The 16216-nt window shown below is 34.4% G+C and overlaps 1 protein-coding gene and 1 long non-coding RNA gene across 23 annotated transcripts in view; one reads left to right on the top strand and one right to left on the bottom strand.

Annotated features, from left to right (window-relative positions):
- Positions 1-16216, bottom strand: part of LOC141576452 (uncharacterized) — a 43829-nt gene that overhangs the window by 8149 nt on the left and 19464 nt on the right. The gene's annotated exons all lie outside the window — the stretch shown is intronic.
- PWWP3B (PWWP domain containing 3B) overlaps positions 14714-16216 on the top strand; it is a 97633-nt gene continuing 96130 nt past the window's right edge. For 19 of the 22 annotated variants that reach the window (XR_006727976.2, XR_006727978.2, XR_006727980.2 and 16 more), the window contains exon 1: positions 14714-14842. The gene's annotated coding sequence lies outside the window, so the exon portion shown is untranslated. The remainder of the gene's footprint in view (positions 14843-16216) is intronic. The other 3 variants (XM_045523236.2, XM_045523237.2, XM_074359952.1) reach the window with 3 other exon arrangements.

The following is a 16216-nucleotide window of genomic DNA, read 5'->3' as shown; positions in this document are numbered from 1 at the left end:
GTAAACAAGCTTTCTCTTTCTGGCTTACTTCACTTTGTATGACAATCTACAGGTCCATCTATGTTGCTGCAAATGGCATTATTTTATTCTTTCTTTTATAGCTCAATAATATTCCATTTATGACTGACAATGTATGCAGTCATCTGTTGATGGACATTTAGGTTATTTCCATGTCTTGGCTATTGTAAATAATGCTGCTATGAACACTGAGGTGCATATATCTTTTCGAACTAGTTTCTTCCAGGTATATGCCTAGGAGTGGGATTGTTGGATCATATGCTAAGTCTATTTTTAGTTTTTTAAGGAATCTCCATACTGTTTTCCATAATGGCTGCACCAAACTACATTCCCACCAGCAGTGTAGGAGGGTTCCCTTTTCTCCACACCCTCTCCAGCATTTATCATTTGTGGACTTCTGAATGATGGCCATTCCGACTGGTGTGACGTGATACCTCATTGTAGATTTGATTTGCATTTCTCTGATAATTAGCTATATTGAGCATTTTTCATGTGCCTATTGGCCACATGTATGTCTTCATTGGAGAAATGCTTGTTTAGGTCTCCTGCCCATTTTTGGATTGGGTTGCTTGTTTTTTTGTTATTACATTCTATGAGCTGTTTGTATATCCTGGAAATTAAGCCCTTGGGAAGTCATACTTCTAAACTTACTGTAAAGGTATGTTAATCATGATACTGGAGTGTTACTGTAAAGATAAACAAATAGAACAATGGAATAAAAGAGAGAGTCCAGCAACAGATTACACATACCTGGACAATTGGCATTTTATAAAGGTACAAAGACAATTCAGTTGAGGAAGTTAGTCTTTTCAACATATTATACTCGAACAATAAAGTATCCACATTTTAAAAAATTGAACTGGGATCTAAATCTCACACTATGCACAAAAATTGACTTACAGTAGATCATAGAACTAAATTTGAGACCTAAAACTATAAAAAATTTAAAAGAAAACTTTTGTGATGTTCAGTTAGACAAAGATTACTTAGATATGACACCAAAGCACAATCCACATGAGAAAAAACTGATAAATCAGACTTCATCAAAAATTTTAAATTGTGCTCCTTCAAAGAGAACAAAAAGAGAAGTCACAGACTGTGAGAAAATATTTGAAAAGAAGATATCTCACAAAGGATTTCTGTCCAGAGTTTATAAAGAACTCTGAAAATTAAATAATAAGAAAACAAACAATTCAATTAAAAATGGGCAAAAGATCAGGGAGGAAATAAATAAAATAGGGATTAAAAAAATAGAAACAATCAATCAAACCAATAGCTGTTTTTTTTAAGAGTAAACAAAATTGACAAACCTCTGGCCAGGCTCACGACAAAGAAAAGAGAGAGAACACAAATAAGCAAGATAAGAGATGAAAATGGAGAGATTACAACCAACACCACAGAAATACAAAAAAAATCATAATAGAATCCTATGAACAGCTATATGGCAATAAATTGGACAACTTAGAAGAAATGTCCAAGTTTTTAGAAACATACAATCCACCAAAACTGAATCAAGAAGAGATAGATAATTTGAACAGACCAATCACTAGAAGTGAAATAAAATCAGCAATAAAAAACCTCCCTGCAAATAAAAGTCCAGGACCAGATGGCTTCACTGGCGAATTCTATCAAACATATAAAGAAGAGCTCATACCAATCCCTCTCAAACTCTTCCAAAAGATTAAAGAGGAGAGAATACTCCCAAATTCATTCTATGAAGCCACCATCACCCTGATATCAAAGCCAAACAAAGACACTACCAAAAAAGAAAGCTATAGGCCAATATTGTTGGTGAACATAGATACAAAAATCCTCAACAAAATATTAACAAACAGAAGCCAACAAAACATAAGAAAAATCATACACCATGATCAAGTTGGGTTCATCCCAGGGACACAAGGATGGTTCAACATATACAAATTGATCAATGTGATACACCACATCAACAAGAGAAAGGACAAAAATCACACAATCATCTCAATAGATGCAGAAAAAGCATTTGATAAAATTCGGCACCAAGTTATGATAAAAACTATTACCAAAGTGGGTGTAGAGGGAACATATCTCAATATAATAAAAGCTACTTATGACAAACCTACAGCCAGCATAATACTCAATGGGGAGTATTATTCAATACTCCATTAAAATCTGGAACAAGACAAGGATGCCCACTCTCACCACTTCTATTTAATATTGTATTGGAAGTCAAAGCCATAGCAATTAGACAAGAAAAAGAAATAAAAGGGATCCAAATTGGAAGAGAAGAGGTAAAATTGTCATTATATGTGGATGACATGATAGTATATATAGAAAACTCTAAAGGCTCCACACAGAAACTACTAGAGCTGATAAAAGAATTTGGCAAGGTAGCAGGATACAAGATCAACATACAGAAATTAGTGGCATTTCTTTACACTAACAATGAAATATCAGAAAAGGAAAGTAAAGAATTACTTTTTAAAATTGCATCCAAAAAAATAAAATACTTAGGAATAAATCTGACCAAGGAAGTGAAAGACTTACATGTGAAGAACTACAAAACACTGACTAAGGAAATTAAAGAGGTACAGAAATGGAAAGATAGCCCATGTTCTTGGATTGGAAGAATTAATATTGTTAAAATGGCCATACTACCCAAAATAATCTACAGATTAATGCAATCTCTATCAAATTACCCAGGACATTTTTCACAGAACTAGAACAAATCATCCTAAAATATTTATGTAATCACAAAAGACCCAGAATTGCCAAAGCATTACTGAAGAAAAAGAATTAAGCTGGAGGAATAACCCTCCCAAAATTCAGACAAAATTACAGAGCTACAGTAATCAAAACAGCATGGTTTTTGTACAAAAACAGACATATGGATCAATGGAACAGAATAGAGAGCCTAGAAATGAACCTACAAACTTTTGGTCAATTAATCTTTGACAAGGGAAGCAAGAACACACAATGGAATAAAAACAGTCTCTTCAGCAAATGGTGTTGGGAAAACTGGACAGCTGCATGTAAATCAATGAAGTTAGAATACTCTTTCACACCATACACAAAAATAAACTCAAAATGGCTTAAAGACTTAAACAGAAGACAAGACATTATAAACCTCTTAGAAGAAAACATAGGCAAAACATTATCTGACATGCATCTCAGCAATGTTCTCCTAGGGCAGTCTACCCAGGCAATGGAAATAAAGCAAAAAACAACAAATGGGGCCTAATTAAATTTACAAGCTTTTGCACAGCAAAGGAAACCATAGGCAAAACAAAATGACAACATACAGAATGGGAGAAAATATTTGCAAAAGATGAGACTGACAAGGCCTTAATTTCTAGAATATATAAACAGTTCATACAAGTTAATAAGAAAAAACAAACAAACAATCCAATGCAAAAATGGGCAGAAGAACTAAACAGGCAACTCTCCAGTGAAGACACAAATGGCCAATAGGCACATGAAAAAATGCTCAATATCGCTAATTATCAGAGAAATGCAAATCAAAACTACAATGAGGTATCACCTCACACCATTCAGAATGGCCATCATTCTAAAGTCCACAAACAATAAATGCTGGAGAGGATGTAGAGAAAAGGGTGCCCTCCCAAACTGCTGGTGGGAATGTAGTGTGGTACAGCCATTGTGGAAAACAGTATGGAGATTCCTCAAAAGATGAAAAAAAGACTTAGCATATGATCCAGCAATCCCACTCCTGGGCATATATCCAGAGGGAACTTTAATTCAAAATAACACATGCACCCCAGTGTTCATAGCAGCACAATTTATAATAGCCAAGACATGGAAACAATCTAGATGTCCATCAACAGATGACTGGATAAAGAAGTTGTGGTATATTTATACAATAGAATACTACTCAGCCATAAAAAAAGAATTTTGTAGCATTATGGATGACCCTGGAGAATGTCACTCTAAGTGAAGTAAGCCAAAAAGAGAAAGAAAAATACCGTATAACATCACTCATATGTGGAATCTAAAAAAAAAGAGAGAAATGAACTTATTTATAAAACAGAAACTGACTCACAAACTTAGAAAGCAAACTTATGGTTACCAAGGAGAAAGAGGGTGGGAAAGGATAAATTGGGAGTTCGAGATTTACAGATACTGGCTGATATATGTAAAATAGATAAACAAGTTTATACTGTATAGCACAGGGAAATATATTCAATATCCTGTAGTAGCTTATGGTGAAAAAGAATATAAAAATGAATATATATATTCATGTATGACTGAAGCATTGTGCTATACACCAGAAATTGATCCAACATTGTAAACTGACTATACTACAATTTAAAAAGTTAAAAAAAAGTAATAAACTGTTGATACATACAAGGATAAATCTCAAAATAATTATTGAGTAAAAGATGCTGATAAAAAAACTGCTTACTGTGTAAGTGCATGTATGTAATATTCTAGGAAAAAACAAACAAATCTACATGGCAGAAAGCAGCTCTATGGCTGACTGGGGACTGATTGGGGAAGGGCATAACAAACCAGTACAGGGAAATTTGGGCAGGGGGAGATAGATATGTTCCCTGCATTAATTGTAGTGGTAATTTCATCAGTGCACATATACACCAAAATATTAATTGTAAAACTTTAAATATGTGCAGCTTATTATATGTTAGTTATACCTCAATAAAGCAGTATAAAGAAAAGCAGGTTATGAAACACTAAGTAAGGTGATCTATACACTAGATATTACAATTTGTAATTGCTGATAAGAGTGAGTTGGTTTATATAATAATATGGACACATGTAATGTTATGTTAAAAAAAAAGCAAAATGCAGAATGGCATGTATCCCATGTCTCCATTTGTAAGCAGAATGCATGTGTGTGGACAATATGTAAAAAATTTGGACAATATATGACAATAATTAACAGAGCATATCCGCATAGACAAGCAGGAGGTGGGAGTGGTAGAGATACAAGACCATATCAACTTCTATATTATACAACTCTGTACTGTTCAAATTTTCTTTAAAAACATGCATTATATCTGCTATCAGAAAAAAAAGAGATGGAGGGAAAGTATAGCTCAGTGGTAGAGTGTGTTCCTAGCACGCACGAGGTCCCGGGTTCAATCTCCAGCACCTCCATTAAAAATAAACCTAATTACCACCCCCCCCAAAATACAAAAAAAGGAGATAACATTTAGAAACATAGGGAATATCTTGTTAAAAGTGTCCTTTAAGTGATGAAAAAATATCTTTGATATGAAAGTGTTCAAATGTATTGTTGAATACAATAATCCTAGTTTCGAATAGCATTCATATATATGTGTGAAAATGTATGAAAGATAAAACTACAGACATTAACAGTGAGTATCTCTGCTGTGTTATGTAAGACAGTGTATATATCGTCTTGCCTTTTTGTATTTTCTATAAGTACATGCAGTTATTTTATAGAAAAACATTGGCAATATAGACACTAGAATCCCACTGTACTTTTCCCATTCTCCTGTGCTATAGCTGATGGAAACCCAGAGGCTACTTTTCCGGGACCCCATTTCCAGCTTTAGTATCTATTAGGTTATGTCAGTGTGAGGCACTATCAGGAGATTAGAATGTGGGAGAAAGAAAGCATTCATTGTCCTTTTCCTTTTCTGTTTTTTCTTTTCTTTTCTTTCTCTTGCTCTTTCCTTTCCTTCCCTTCCCCCCCCCCTTTTTTTTTTTTTTTTTTTTGTCTTTTTTGGCCATGCTTCTCACAAATGCAGCAGCAGCAGTGGAGAAGTGAGCTTCTCAGCAGGGGCATGTGCTCCTCAGTGGAAGTGGAGTCTCCTTGGTTCTTACTCAGACAGAAGGGTCCCTGTTGTGGCATTAAGTCAGATGCTCTGGCGTCCTAGGCAGCAGTGTGCTCCAGGCTCTGGCTCTAACTGGAGAAGTGGGGGGTCCAGAAGCCTTGATAACACAGCACTTACATGCTCTGATCCCCATAGCATCGGGGCACTCGTGGGATTTGGCGCTGATGACAAAATGGCAGGTGACTTTAAGCACGTGGGCTTGTGTAACATCAGTGTTGCTCTCTTTCACACATATGAATACAGACTCACATACACCTTAATATAAATTAATAATGAGAATATGTTGGTCTTGGGGTATTATGATAGTACTCTTACAGTTCTTTTATTTCAGGTATATTGTATGCCTGAGGCCTCCTCTGGATGATCCCCACTCTTTTCTCTTCATTCTCATATCACTACTGCATTCTCATTGACAAGGTTCCTTCTTTGACATAAGATATTTCTTTATAATTCTTCTTCTCTGTTCTGTCCTTAATCCAGTACGTTCAAATAATGCCCATTTAAAACAAGTTTTCAAGCCCCCATGGAGTTTTAGGAGGGAAAAACAAGGGCCCCAAATGTGAGAGCAATTAGTAATCCTAAAACAAGAGTCTGATTAAAAGCACTGCTTCAGTAGAGAACCAGGAATTAAACATGGGCCAATGCCCCCCAATTTTTCCCAGAACATACAGAATTCATGCTAGATTTCTCATCCATATTCACATGCCAGCAAATTAATGAACTATGTGTATATGCAGATACTCTGTGGTTCATTTGGGGCTTCTTTTCTCCTTTTTCTTATTCTTTCTATGTGTTCTTTGACTTCTTGATACACACCTATGTAGGTTAGTACGAAACATTTTTAATCATTCTAACTTTGTTTATGTGGCTTTATATATGGTGATGTTAGTCTTCCATTCTTACAATTCTTTTTCACAACTTTCCTGGAAATTCTCACATATTTTCATTTCAAGTGAACTACAGTATTGTTTTGATTACTTCTATCAACTCTAGAGGTAGGTATTAAGATTTCTCACGTTTTATAATTATGTACTCAAAAAACTGAGGTACATAGAATATAAATAACTCAATATCACATGACTAGTAACTTTCAAGCTGGGAAATAAATTTATATCTATCAGACTGCCCCTCATATTGAGAATATCAAATACATAACAATCTTGGCATACTTTCCTACAATTTATACAGACTAAATAGTGGTCCTCTTAAACAGCTAGCTAGCTAGCTATCTCTCACTAGGAAATGAGGGTGACCTTTATTCAAAGTACATATAGGAATAATACTCATCCAGCCTGGTCCTTCTTTTATGGGACCCCTAGACAGTAAGATGATTCCTTCTTGCTTTAGAGTCCTCAAGAAAGACCAGAAAGGGATCTGCTTTTTGCCTGTTAATCCCAAGAAGAGTTGTGTTACACTGCAACTCTAACCTGTGATCACAGAGTGTGGCAAGAGCTGATTGTTATTTTTGCACTGTGATAATGTAGTTGTCAGTTCTTCAACAGCCTTACTTAAATTTTTTTAAATGTACTATAATATCACTCTAAGTGGTCTAAAATCATAGTATCATTGGCCATTGGCAGTGTATAAATTTTAGTTTTGACTCAGAAACACAAAATCTCCAAATGAGGCAAACTCAGACTTGTATTCCTGGAGGCCAGGGGTCAGAATGTTCTCTGTGGAAGTTCATTTCTCTGCATTGGAAGCACTTTTTCCCTCACTGCTATGTTCCCACACATTTGACCAGAGAGTTCTCAGCCCTCTTTGGCCTTGGTGGTGACTCACTGACTAGTTTGCTTTTCTCTGTGTGTGAGCGCTCAGCTCCAATAATTTCTTTTCTCCTGCTTTTGCACTTAAGATGAGCTGACAGTTAGCCAATATGCCTTCTTATGGTCCTGCTGTTTGTTCATAGCAAGTCTTGAATATTGGTCAAGGCCAGTGACTTAGGGATTGTTACATGCTTTGTATATCATCTAATAAAAAAAAATCTGCTTCAGATAAATTTATCTCCAACATGTGTCAAATTTTATTAACTCACTAGTAAAGGAACCAGCAAGATAACAAAAATATTTAGAAGAGAATGTGCCAGTTCCAAAAGGATGTTGAAATGGAATAGCTACAAAGTTGGAGACTATAAATGCTTACATAAATAAAAGTAGTTTTGTTCATAGTAATTCAAGTTTCCTGCCACAGTCTTAATCACATAATGTCCTTGCCAGTTGTTACAAAAGAAGCTTGTAGCAATACAGTACGTGCTGACTGTCAGTCAGAAGATAAAAAACATGCATTTATGCAGCAAATGTTCTGAATATATCTGCCTGAGATTGAGATTAAGTTTTCATCCTCCAGCAATAGTAAGTTATAGGGACATCTATCAGGAAAGCATGAACACAAAGTCAACAGAGATTGGAAACAGAACACCAAATAACAAGTTAGTGTCAGGGATTTTTTTCAAGCTGAAACAAAGATGCAGAATATAAAGTTTGCCCATTTCTTAGTTTGAGGATAATTTTTTTTCTTTCATCATCACTCCTTTTGGTTTCCTTCTCCAAAAAACAATAATTATTTCTCATTCTAACTTACTGTTTGATTAACCTTTTTTATAATTTTTGAATTTAGCAAAAGTTGTATATAGGTTTATTTTATACACTGTACAATCATGGTTATCAGTAAGTAAATAATACTTGTACTTATAGTGATATTATTCCTTTAATTCAACTTCCAACATCTAGGAAGAATTTCCAAATAAAGTTCCAAACTAAATCAATCTTAATGGTAACAAATTAATTTTGTCTATGAATCTGGGCTTTTAGAGTGAGTTCTTTTTCTATATACCCTGATACACTTACATAAGTGCATCGAGAATGTTACTGAAACCAAGTCCCCATAAAGCCGAATTCCTCTGCGAGTTTATGATTAACCTCTCTATCCAAAATTTTATTCCCTTTCCTGTCCTGAACCTGTTCCCCTCCAGATTGAGCAGTATCAAAGAAAGGGGCGGGGGGCTGAAACCATATACAAGCCTCAGTGTCCCTGTCTTTTGAAGCAAAAGGCTTTTGCTTTAGTCTCCCAGGCCTCCCCCAAGTCTCAAAAGGCTGGCTGAAGAGTTAATGATTAGGAAATGTGAGGATATAGAAACAAAGAATATTTGTCAGGCTGGGAAACTGGCAACAATTTAGACTATAAATCCACCACATAGCAGAATCACTGACCTCCCAAGTTCCCTGAAATAGAAAGATAAAGGCATGACCACACATTTCTAAATTGTTTTATAGGAAACAGATCCCCCACCAGATGAAAACTGCTGACTACAAGCACATAAACCACAGACAGGTTGAAACCAGAAGGTTAATGAAGCTCAAAACGTCACCTTGATGCCAGCCAATATGAGAATTGTACATAAGCCGATCAAGCACCCTGCAGCCTCCTCCCTCACATTGCCTTTAAAAACTTCCCTGAAAGCCACTGGGGAGTTGGGTCTTCTGAGCATGAGCCACCCTGTCTCTTTGCTTGGCGTCCTGCAATACACACTGTATTTTGCTTCACCACAACCCAGTGTCAGTAGATTGGCTTTACTGTGCCTGGGCGAGCAGGTTAGGTAACATTACTTAACATATACAGGCCTCCTTATTACATAGCTAACAACTTCTATTGTGAGAAACTACCAAGACCTAATAATTTTCATTGGTACATTATGGAAGGAATTCAAAGCTCTGTTTTAAATGGTTCCTATTACTTCAGAAATACCCTTTCCCATTCTGATGAATTTATCCAAAGCTAGAGAACAAGGACCAATAAATTCACCTCTATTTGTTTGCAATACCTATTACTGTGCAGCAATCTCACATTTCCAGAGATCCACCCAAATTTCCAAAGTTCGTGACCTGCCAGAGAAGAAATATCCTTGACTACCTGTGAGGCAGGGACCCTTTGAACAATAGCCCAAGTACTGGACAGTTTCCTGGGAGGTCTTTTTAGGCATGGTTATCAAGTATAATCCTTGTTTCTCGATGGTAAGCTTGTCAACTCTGATTAAGTGATTTTACCTTCCAATGTAATGTTTCTGGTTTGGTTATGTTACAAATTTGATTTGATTTCTGGTGAACTACTGTATTGTTTCAATTACTTTTGTCAACTCTAAAGATAGAAAGATAATACACATTTGATAGGTAAAGAAATTGAAGCATACAGAAGTTAAGGAATTTATTTAACATTATATGACTAATGAGTGGCAGAGCTGAGAAATAAATTTATGTCTGTCAGACTGCTTGTCATATTGAAAATATCAAACATGTAACCATCTTGCCATATGCCTCCCTGGCAACATATAAAGGCTAAACAGTGGGATTTTGAACAGCCTTCTATATATCTACAGTCATTGTCTTTAAGTTTTTTTATTCCCCTGAAAATACATATTTACAGTCTATTTTTACATTAAAATGTCATAATATAAACAAGTAGGAAATTTTGTGTGTTTACAAATTCTAATGGGCTATACTCTATACTGTAATAATCTGTTACATCGTAAAATTTGATGAGATAAACTATACCATAATATTTTCTCTGTGGATATTTTGGGAGGCCAATTGAATTTCCTGCCACTTAAAGAATGCAATATTACTGTTACCCCCTGAGTTTGAGAGTTAGAATAAAAAAGGAGGAGGAGGAAGAGAAGAAAAAAGAGAAGAGAAAAACTGGATAGTTTAAGACTGTCTAAACAGAGAATATCAAGTCCAATACCCAAAACACCCCAATGTAAACAATCACAAACTCTTCTCCTTCATTTCATTCAGTCCTCCCTTAGTCACGTGTAACTAGTTCTTTTTCCTTTAATCTTGGCTCAGCAGTGTATCTCTTGAAGTCCTCTGTTTCTGGACTAATATGGTCTTGGAAATTTTGAATCTCCTGTCCATTGTACAATCCATTTCATTGTGGGTCTAAGGCTAACTTTCTTGGAATTTTCTTCCATTATACCCAAACATTGACTTATAGCTTGTAACCAAGGCCCTTAAGTTCACATGTGTGTGGAAGGGAAGACTGACAGGATTGGGTTAATTTATTAACATAATTGAGTATATCAAGATAGGGGCATGGATTCACCTATTGGTGAATACACAAATATGTGGACCTTAAAAAAAACAAATATATGGACCTACTATGACCTTTTCTTAGAGATTTAGGAAATATTTGTCAAAATTAAGTGTAAGAACATCTTATGGATTATGACTGACTAATCCCTAGGTTTCTAAAAATCTTCCCATAAAGTGTGAGCCATTATCATCACTAATAAGCAAGGAATAATAACCTAGGAATGAAATCTTATACATCAATTTGTAAAATTTATTTTGTCAGCCCATGCATGTGATTAAGAGCATGCTTCTATCTATCCTGAAAAGATAGTTACTGAAACATATTTACATCAATAATACTTTCACTATACGAAATTAATCTAGAAATTGATTTTCTTTTTTTTTTGATTTGACAATTTTTCTACAATGTACATCTGAAAAAAACAGTAGTTCTTCTAAGACTGTGAATCCAATTATGAAATAAAGAGCATAACAAATACACTTAAGTCTATTTTTCATCCTTCCTTTTATAAGGTGAAGAAATGAGCCTTTTGTGTTGCATTTTAGCCATCTGGAAACTGCCAAAGATGATTTGGGTGTAAGAGTTACCTTGACAGTTTTATTACTCTAAATTTAAGGTTGGTTTGGGGGGAAAATAACAAAAGGGCTACTAGGGAAAACTGGCTGATCAATTAAAATAGGTACCTAAGAACAAAGAACAGTTTTACCCTTGGCTACTTCATTAACCAGAATGACAATACAACATTTAAAATAAATACAGCAGAAAGAAGCATAATGATAAGTAAAAAATTTAGCTCTTCCTGAAATAAGGCACCTATGAACATGGTACAAGGCAGTATAAAAGGATATAGGTTAACTTTTTTGAATTGAAAATATACATATAGGTGAAGCACCTTTCTGGGATCTAGATAGAATATATTAAAAAAATAAGTCTATATGATACCACTGTAAGGGCAGACTATATATTCTAAGATTGCTTTTTATCTTAATTATTTAATCTTCTCCTTTCTATTATCCCTAAGCTGATCTTATTCAAATTAATGTATCATTATATGTATATACTTATACACCCAAATAAATACATATTATAAAAAGTTTAAACTTGAGCTTTAAAATATAATTAACTTCTCAACATCTTATAAGCTGATGCATATTCCATATTGATTTTATTATATTAATTTTAACTTTATGAAAATAAATACTTTCATATGTAAGACTCTCAAAAATTACTGCATTGCAACTTGGTATGTTTGATGGTCCGTGTTCATGGATTCTGATTTTCTTAGGAATTTTCCAGGTATCAAAAAAATTCACTCATTATTTTCAAGGTCTCAAAGTTAAATAGGGAAGTTAGAAATTAAATTTAGGTTGACATTAAAGAAAAAAACCAATCATTGTTGGCATTAAATTTTTGGCTTTATAATAGTATAGTAAAAACCTTTATATAGTCCAAATAGAATAACAGTAGGCCAACATATTTTGTAGCATTGTCTGAAGTTGGCAAGAACCAATCCTCTAGTAAAAACTTGGCTTACTACATTTTGATTTCTCATTACTATTTTAAGTATTTAATAGAAGGTAACAGTAGTTTCTCTGAGCAGTGAGATCAATATATAGGCCATCTAGGAAGTTCAGATTAGTCTTTTTATGAGATTATAATCCCAAACCACACAAATCAGAGAGAAGACAAATGGGAAGACTATGTGCACTGTGAGTCCTATAAAGCAGAGATCTCTACATAGCTTTTTTACCACCACTGTAACAAATTTGTTGCTACCTCCCATAATTCAATATTTTATAAAGTATATAAAAATACAATAATACCATACAAATATGTTTGTATGGTACTATTATTTTATTTATAAATAAAGCTTTTGAAATAAATTAAAATAAAAAATGAATTCTGATTATATACCTCGTATATTCCCATTAGATAGTCTCATACGTGCTCTTGAATATGCATAGCTTTCTGTGGGGACAGTTTCTCTACCAATTTAGACATGTAACTCTGCTACTGAAAGCCCTAAATGTTCTATCTTAGCCTCTATAGTGTTCAGTTTCAGGGGATAATATCAAGCATTTCCCAAAATATTAGCTCCAATTTACATTCCAGCAGTGTATGAACATTCAAGTTGCTTCTCTTTCTCACCAACAACTGACATATTGGCTATTTTATAGTTTGGTATGTATTTTTTCTTTGTTGTACTGGTTTCGTTTTAAAGTATATTTTTAATACCAAAGAAAACTAAAATATCAATGACAATAAAGGAGCAACCCTCAGAATAGAATCTTTTCTTTCTCAATACAAAGTTTCTCAGGGTCTTCCAATTTTAAAGAACAAAGTTTATCAGTTCTCTGTTCTTAATGTTGCTATGTTTCAATGAACAATGTTTCTAATATTATGTTTCTTGATAAAGAACAGGACTGATTCCACAATTTTGCAGAAATTCTCATGAACAGAAGAACAGAAGGCTGTTTTTATAGAGTTGCAGTATTGAGAAGCCTTGGTTTTTGAAATTTTATCAGCGACCTTGAGAGAATGTGCTATCAGAAATCATATCAGATACTACAAGACCAAGCACGTAGTGTTTAATCTGGGAGAGATCAAAATGCTTTCTATGCTAAAAGGGCCTCAGGAAGAGCTGGTCGGAATTTTCTCCCACTCTGTTAGAGCGCTACAAAATTTTCTTGCCTTCTCAGTAATGTATTTTTATACATTTTTGCAGTATTATGCATTTTGAGGTTTCTTAGTGGGTACATAAAAGGTTACAATTGTCATATCTTGAAGATAATGAACAAATTGCAATAAAATAAATGGAATAGCAGATAAAAACATGTGTCACCTTTATTAAGAGGGGAAAATGAATTGCAGGATATTGCTCATTATGAGAATGAAATGGGAGTAACAGAAACCCAGATTTAAGCAAACTGTCCATCTGCTTAGCGGCCTGTCTAGTCTAGAAGAAGCACAGAGAGCCTTCAACTTGCACTACTTGAACTTTCTTTAAAGGTAAGTAAATATCAGGAGTAGAAAAGGATATTGCGAATTGTCTGCTAGTGCCGTTTGCCTAATTCTCTGGTACGTTATTCCTTTCTTTCTGATTGAAATATAACTAGTTTAGGGATATTTTTGTTTATCCAATCATATGCATTGAAAAACATTTCTAAGTTTGTGGTTGATTTTTGACTTTGGCTTATTGTGATTTTATTATTGATACATGTTTTTTTTTCAATTTCAATATAGTCAGATCTTGTTTGAGAATTTTTCCTTATAAATGACCTAAGGAAGGAAGGATTAGGAGACCTGAATGAAAGAAGATACACATTGTGTTCCAGGTTCAGATTCAAAATTGTAAAGAACGAATTCTACATAAAATAAAATATTGATTCACTACAATCCCAATCAAGACACTTCACATGCTTTTTTAGTAAAGCCTGACTAACAGGTCTTAATTACCAGAGATAAAGAATAAGAGAAGGCCTGAAAAAATATGTAAGGAATATTTTAACTGCAGCTTTATTACACGAAAATGAGACTTGCTATCTCCTTTTCTTTTCTTTTTTCAGGAAATCACCCACCCTAGGGGTTTGAAAGAAAATTGAACAGACATATGTTTCCATTACACGTTAAAGTTCTTTAAAAATGAGCATTTCTTTCCTTTAACTGTATTTCGGTTTAACTTGGTGATCCTCCTCCCTCTAAACGAGGGAAGGACCTCCTGCTTTCCCCATCACAGGGAGGGGGCGGAGCATCCTCTAGAAGCTTGGAAGTGAGCCGTCCCTGGCCAGTCTTGGGGGAGGAGCCGCATTACAGACAGACTTCGGAGGCCTCCGCTGAAGGGAGAGGAGAAGAAGCTTGGAGGTAATGGCTGTCGTAAAAGCTAGTTATTTTTCGAGATTTCTGGAGACTTGGCAGTAAAGGTGAGAAAAGAAGGGACTGTTGCTTTGGAGTAGTGGGAGAGGAGTGTCGTTTTGTGAGAGTCGTTGTTTCTGTGAGGGAATTAATATCTGGATTTTGTATTCCTCCCAGCTATTTTAAAAGTCCACTCTTTAAAAGTGGGGGAGGTGATCAGATTACACCTGCGGAAAAAATACCTCATGAGGTTGCAAAAGCTAACTGTTGAATAGGGCATTTTATGTTTCAGTCAGAAAGCAGTGGTAACAGAAAAATGATGAAACAAAACTTGAGAAATTAATGGTCCTTATTTTGAAAAAAAAAAAAGAGATTGTGATAATCCCAAATGAAAAATGAAGTTATTAGTTGGGAGTGTTGACTTTTTATATTTCTTTGGTTGTTGATTGGGTTTCTAACAAATCTTACTGTCTGGGTGGAGTTTGTATAGCAATAATCTGAAGTAATATATATCACTGTGCAAGTTTAAGTACTTCTCACAATTAGAAGTTTGGTTATCTGGCTGTTAAGAGAATGATGTATTCCTATTTGTACTGTAATATGAAAAATATCTGAAAGACCGTAAACTGAAGAATAATAAACATATTGATATAACAGAACACAACAATATATGTAGTAATAAATGATGTCTAAGGAAAAAAGAGAGGAAATTTTCCACTTCTTTTCCCACATTTCACTTAGCATATAGATCCTGTGTCACCATAAAAAATAACTGAGATAAGAATTTTAAAACATGGGGGAAAAAAACTGTCTGCACAAAAAATGTGTAAACATATAGAAACATGGAAAGATATTCAAGTATGTTGATGAATAAACGTAATTTCAAATTGTGTATTCTAATATATACACATCAGAGTGAGGGAAGGACATATATATGCATATATATATGAATACACTATTTTAAATAAAATATATATGATGAAATTTCATATATGATTAGGGAAAAATCAAGGGGATTAGACTCAAAAAAAAGCAGTGAACAATTCAGGGGTTGGGATATGAAGTTTGTGTATTTTCTTCTTTAGGTTTTGTGTACCTTTATGGTTTTTTTGAAACACATAGTGGAGCTGAAAGAGAAAAATCCATTTTGTTACAGACATAGATACCCACACACACTCCATTGTTTTTAGCTAAAAGTGGATTTTTCTGTGGATCTGAGAAGGCTGGTTATCTGGTTGCTTATGCTCTTCTTGCAGTTCAAATGTTTAGACTATTATCCAGACTTTGGTTCAAGTAGAAGATATTTATTTGTATTTTTATATAATCTCGAGAAAGAATTCAAGAAATGTTTAAAATATTGTGAAATAGTCATGGAGGCTCTTACATGCATAATTTTGAATACTATGCAGCTGTAAAAAGAATAAGCTAATGCAGTGAACTAA

This window comes from Camelus bactrianus, chromosome X, assembly GCF_048773025.1.
Source record: "Camelus bactrianus isolate YW-2024 breed Bactrian camel chromosome X, ASM4877302v1, whole genome shotgun sequence".
Taxonomy (NCBI): domain Eukaryota; kingdom Metazoa; phylum Chordata; class Mammalia; order Artiodactyla; family Camelidae; genus Camelus; species Camelus bactrianus.
The sequence above is the reverse complement of the archived record's forward strand: the minus strand, read 5'-3'. Positions and strand labels throughout refer to the sequence as shown.